This window comes from Mchenga conophoros, linkage group LG7 (assembly GCF_057382185.1).
Source record: "Mchenga conophoros isolate Kocher_MC1m ecotype Shallow Benthic linkage group LG7, M_conophoros_male_GT1.1, whole genome shotgun sequence".
Classification (NCBI taxonomy): Eukaryota; Metazoa; Chordata; class Actinopteri; order Cichliformes; family Cichlidae; genus Mchenga; species Mchenga conophoros.
The window spans coordinates 39826222-39832029 of NC_140532.1; the positions used below are offsets into that span (position 1 = coordinate 39826222).

The following is a 5808-nucleotide window of genomic DNA, read 5'->3' on the forward strand; positions in this document are numbered from 1 at the left end:
TTAAACAACGGCTGATGCATCCTGTGTGCAAACAATGTACACCCAGATGAAAAAGAAAGTTCCTCACAGGACTTTATGTAGTCCTGTGAGAAAGTACATATACAATAACTGCTTCCATAAGAATTAAGAGGGTGGAAAGCAGCATGGTACTGATCATCAAATCCACTTGATTAACTGATTATCGGCAAATGTGAGCACCTCTATCAAAACAAAAACTTTGGGAGGTTGCTAGTCTGGAGCATTCAGGTGTGTGTTAAAACAATGCGCAGTCTTCCCAGAAGTGGATGTCCGGCAAATTTACCCCAAGTTCAGACTGTGCAACGCTCACAGAAACGAGATCAATTCAAGAGCTACATCTCAAAATCTACAATCAGTTAGCATGTCAGCAGTACAACAGTAAACGGTAGCATTAGAAAAAGACTAAACGCAGCTGGGACTAAATGCAGCTCCAGCCTCCACATAAATTGGATAAGGCAAGACCAAAGTGTAGATGTCTTGCCACAGTGGATGTCACCATCCACTGTGGCAAGACATCATATCTGATGAAAAACAAGCACACTATCCATCCATCCATCCATCTTCATCCGCTTTATCCAAGGCCGGGTCGCGGGGGCAGCAGCCTAAGCAAAGAGGCCCAGACCTCCCTCTCCCCAGCCACCTCCTCCAGCTTATCCGGGGGAACACCAAGGCGTTCCCAGGCCAGCCGAGAGATATAATCTCTCCAGCGTGTCCTGGATCTGCCCCGGGGCCTCCTCCCGGTGGGACATGCCTGGAACACCTCACCCAGGAGGCGCCCAGGGGGCATCCTTGTCAGATGCCCGAACCACCTCAGCTGGCTCCTTTCGATGTGGAGCAGCAGCGGCTCTACTCTGAGCCCCTCCCGGATGGCCGAACTTCTCACCCTATCTCTAAGGGAGAGGCCAGCCACCCTTCGGAGGAAGCTCATTTCTGCCGCTTGTATCCGCGATCTCGTTCTTTCGGTCACTACCCACAGCTCGTGGCCATAGGTGAGGGTAGGGACGTAGATCGACCGGTAAATTGAGAGCTTCGCTTTTACACTCAGCTCCCTCTTCACCACTACGGACCGGTGCAGCGTCTGCATTACTGCAGCCGCAGCCCCAATCCGTCTGTCGATCTCCGGCTCCCTTCTCCCATCACTCGCGAACAAGACCCCGAGATACTTGAACTCCTCCACTTGGGGCAGGAACTCATCCCCGACCCGGAGTGGGCACTCCACCCTTTTCCGGCTGAGAAAGATGGCCTCAGATTTGGAGGTGCTGATCCTCATTCCCGCTGCTTCACACTCGGCTGCGAACCGTTCCAGTGCGAGCTGGAGGCCCTCACCCGATGAAGCCAACAGAACCACATCATCTGCAAAAATCAGAGATGAGATTCTGAGGCCACCAAAGCGAAAGCCCTCCGCCACTTGGCTGCGCCTAGAAATCCTGTCCATAAAAATTATGAACAGAACCGGAGACAAAGGGCAGCCCTGGCGGAGCCCATCACCCACCGGGAACGAGTCCGACTTATTGCCGGCAATGCGAACCAAGCTCTTACAATGGTTGTACAGGGATCGAATGGCCCGTAGCAATGGGCCAGACACCCCATACTCCCGCAACACCTCCCACAGGACACCCCGAGGGACTCGGTCGAATGCCTTCTCCAAGTCCACAAAACACATGTAGACTGGTTGGGCAAACTCCCATGCACCCTCAAGTATCCTCGAGAGGATAAAGAGCTGGTCCAGTGTTCCGCGACCAGGACGAAAACCGCATTGTTCCTCCTGTATCCGAGGTTCGACTAACGGATGAACTCTCCTTTCCAGCACCCTGGCATAGACTTTCCCAGGGAGGCTGCATTATCATAAGCACACTACATTATCATAAATACCTTATACCAAACTGTCAACATTTTTTGGGTTTGGAAAAGTTCTCAAAGAAGTTCTTTGATCGACCTTTGGAGCCCTACTTGCACTCACTGAGATGCTAGTTCAAGTACAGTCAGTGGTAGCTCTTTTTCCAACCCCACACAACAATTAACAAAGTCAGTTGACATTTGATTTGGGCTTGTTTAGCAGCCACGGGATCTGAGCATCTTGCAGTCACTGCAGTCGACCATGTCGACATTCTAGAGTCAAATCTAAGGCCATCTCTCCGAGAGCTAAAGGTTGGCTGAAACCAAGTGAGGCAACAGGGCAATGATCCCAAGCACAACAGCAACTCTATAGCAGAATGGCTGAAAAATGGGAGAATCATGGTGTTGCAATGGCCCCCACAATATAAGAGACTGAAGTCACACAGAAAACTATTAAGAAACTATACTCAGGGTGGTTCTACAGTACAATCTACTGGATCTTGGCATTTTACAATAAATAAAGGCATGACAATAAACCACGTCAATGTTTGCCACCTTGATATGAATATCAGTTCCCAGTGTGGACTCAGTGAAGATGTATCTGACACCCCTACTTTCAGGAAGTGTGGAGCATTGTGACTCTTTATACTGACCCACATTATCAAACACATCCCCTCACTCAAATCGGGAAATACCTCAAGTGAGTTCATCAAACAAAACCCCGCTTGGCAAATCCAGTGCAACATTATGCCCTCATAAAAAGTCACAAAGTGATTTACTAAACTGCATCCAACATACTCCGCTGACAAAGACTTTCCCACAATAAAAGGCACATAAACATGATTAAACACCCTCACAAAACTTTTATAGTAGCAGTAGCTGTTGGTTAGGTTTTACGTAGTTAATCAAAATAATTTTTTCACCAAGCAAGAAATTTGATTACACTCAGTGTCAGCATTTTTAAAACTCTTCCTTTCAACATTTCTACACAAACTGCCCACTAGGTTATGTTATGGTTATGACTATTGTTGATCACACATCTGTGAAAGTAGGTAGGCTCTGGTCTTTATGAAAGTTAGACCTGCCTCCACCACCCAGACCTTCCTACCACCTCACACCACATCAGATCTATTTTCTGTAGATACTGGGCTGAATGTTCGTCATTTACATAAGCACATAATCTGCTTTTGTTTTAAATTACTGCCTGGGAGGCTTTTAGAAAGTCAGCTTTTCATGTCTTTAAAAAAATCCTGTTCTTAATACTCTCGTTAACAAAGGCACACAGACACACACTTTGTGTAACCAGCGCAGTGTATCAGAACACTCATTTTACTGTAGAGCACTATTACATTGTTTACAGTCAATTAAAAGCTTAATCAAGTGAAGAACAGCCTCCAGCAGCTGCTTGGCATGCTAAAGTGCATTCAGTAGATGGTGTGTGTATTTGAGTCCAGCCTCAAGTAGATCTATATGTGTGCATGGCTCATGTTGTTATATAGCAGCAAAGGAGAAATTAGTGCATCACCTCTGTGATGAAATGTCACTGATTAGCACCCTGTTCCTTAGTAACTGAACAACATTTGACCTTTTCATGTGTCCCGACACAGGCACTGAAGCTTCAATGTCCCCTCATTAAGCACATCGAGTGCATGTTTACTCATCCATACACTAAAGCTGACGCACCTCTAAGTCAAATAATAGATGTTAGGTCATAAAACATGCGATCGGCGGTGACCAAGAAGAAGAAGTTCCCCTGCATGAACTTACAGCAAAATGAAGAAGAAGAAGAAGAAGGGTGGCATACTAAATGTTAGAAGCTAATTCACAAGAAAATAGTACACAGCAAGTTGAGAAAACAAATAGATTCTTAGAGCATGTGCATGGGTAAAGAATCAAGATGGGAAAAAATAGCTGTGGCCTCATCTTTTTTTTGGCTCACAAGCAGGTGATAAGCTGCAAAAAAATTATAATTCATGACACTGCATGGTGATCAGGCATGAATCAAGGAGTGACAGACAGGCTACTGAAATCATAAATGCATCTTCTTTCATGATGGAGACAGGACTGGTTACTTTGTCACTCACATAGTCTATTCCCACAATGTGCCAATCACTCAGCTTGACAGTACGGATAAGAAAATACAAGTTGATGAGGTAAGTCTCTCCTTTGGGTGCATGAGTGGAAAAATACGAGGGAAAAAAAGCAGCTGAAGGTATGTAATACATGTAAAAAAAAAACTAAACAAAAAACTAAAACAAACAGCTGTGGAGGCACAAGTTGTTCATTCTTTTTGGCTAACAAATGTGTGGGAAAATTATAATTGATGATAAGCAGTGGTATTCACACAAGAGTCAAGCACTTATAGAGAGGCTTAGATTCAAATTAAAATCAATTTTAAGGCTGGAGACAGGATTAGGCTACTTGGCTGGTCAAGCAATCCTGCAAGATGTCAGTCAGTGTGATAACGATGATAAGAAACTCAAAAAAAAGAACATCAAAATAAGAAAAAAAAAGTTTACATTTGCGTTGTTCTCTTTGTTATTATTATTGATTTCGTCGTGTTTGCTTGCTCTCGATAGTAGGTGTGTGTGAAGTTGCAGTGAGCACACGGTATCCCTGTTTCTCTTTGCCAAACTTTTAAAAAATGTTCATGTAAGGCTCTTACCTGTGTCGGGCTCCACGCCTCCCTTGCGCACAGTCAAATATTCCCCCCTGCGCGTGTATTCCCCTTATATTCCTACTGACATGACAGAAGTGTGAAAGCTGCCGCGAGCCCGGCGAGTCTGATACGCACGGGCTGCAGAGGAGTGACCGTCCCACCAAGAGAGAGAGAGAGAGAGAGAGAGAGAGAGAGGCGGGGTGATCGTTGCCGCCATCGCGTGGCAAAGGGGGGAACTGCATGCTATAGTACAGCTGCGGGTGACCAACTGGCCCACTTTATGTGAGAGTGGACATCATATTTTACCTCTCTATCCCACATAATTAGAAGATACTTCACATTTGCAGTGGTCAAAAGCCTTCACTGTAGGACATGAATGCTTCTAAAGTCAGGCTTTTTACGCAGCTGATGTGACGAAAGAAGGTTAACCTGTTTTCACACCCGACGGGAAGGGGCGTTTCTAAGATTTTTCTTTTTTGACCGGGTGGCACGGGGCGGGGAGGGGGGCAAGAACGAGAATATTTAATCAAAACAAAATCAGACGTGGGAAAAAAAACAGTAGTGCAGCAAATATACGAAACATACTTGGATATATGTTTTTCAAAGTGGATGACAAAATGCAGTAAAGTTTACAGTCTTGTGCAGCTCAGTGCTGAGGTGTTTGATGAAAATATTTAATCAAACACCTCAGCACTGACTTTTACCTAAAGTTTTTCAGATTCAAATGAAAAAAGTGATTCTGTGTTGTGTCTGGGTTAGGGTTATATATCACATTTTTGTCAGTTGATTTTTGGTGCATCATTGCATCCTGGTACCTTACATTTCCCTTTACCCTCTCTCACACACACAAACTTGCACACATGTCATCATTTACATACACACTATTGCTTAACGACACACACACAACCATTAACTGATCCCTGGTCTCCTTACTGTGGATATTGCTCACCGTTTCTCTCATCAAGTTCACTGAATGAACTTGAATGACCCTAACTGTCCCATTACATTTTTTCATCCCATAAAAAGTTCTTGTGCCCATGTTAGTCAGTGGTTTGCCTGCTTATATATCCCACTACTCCACACTCTCAAAATGTGAACACAGAGGTTCTCCCTGTGACCCTCCCTCTTCACTACACCTGATCCAAATTGAATGTTGACCAGTTAGCTGAACTTGGTGACTGCCCCTGATGTAAAACGAGTTTGACATCCCTGGACTAATCCGTCTTTACAACGTCAATCTAAATTACGGGCAACACCTCAACGCATCACTCTCTGGTGCAGGTGGGCACTTTACG

The 5808-nt window shown here is 44.9% G+C and overlaps 1 protein-coding gene across 1 annotated transcript in view; it reads right to left on the reverse strand.

Moving 5' to 3' along the window:
- Positions 1-4622, reverse strand: part of LOC146570651 (5-hydroxytryptamine receptor 4) — a 73633-nt gene extending 69011 nt beyond the window's left edge. Inside the window, exon 1 of the mRNA XM_085281211.1 lies at positions 4520-4622. The gene's annotated coding sequence lies outside the window, so the exon portion shown is untranslated. The remainder of the gene's footprint in view (positions 1-4519) is intronic.
- Between the last annotated feature and the right edge of the window lie 1186 nt (positions 4623-5808).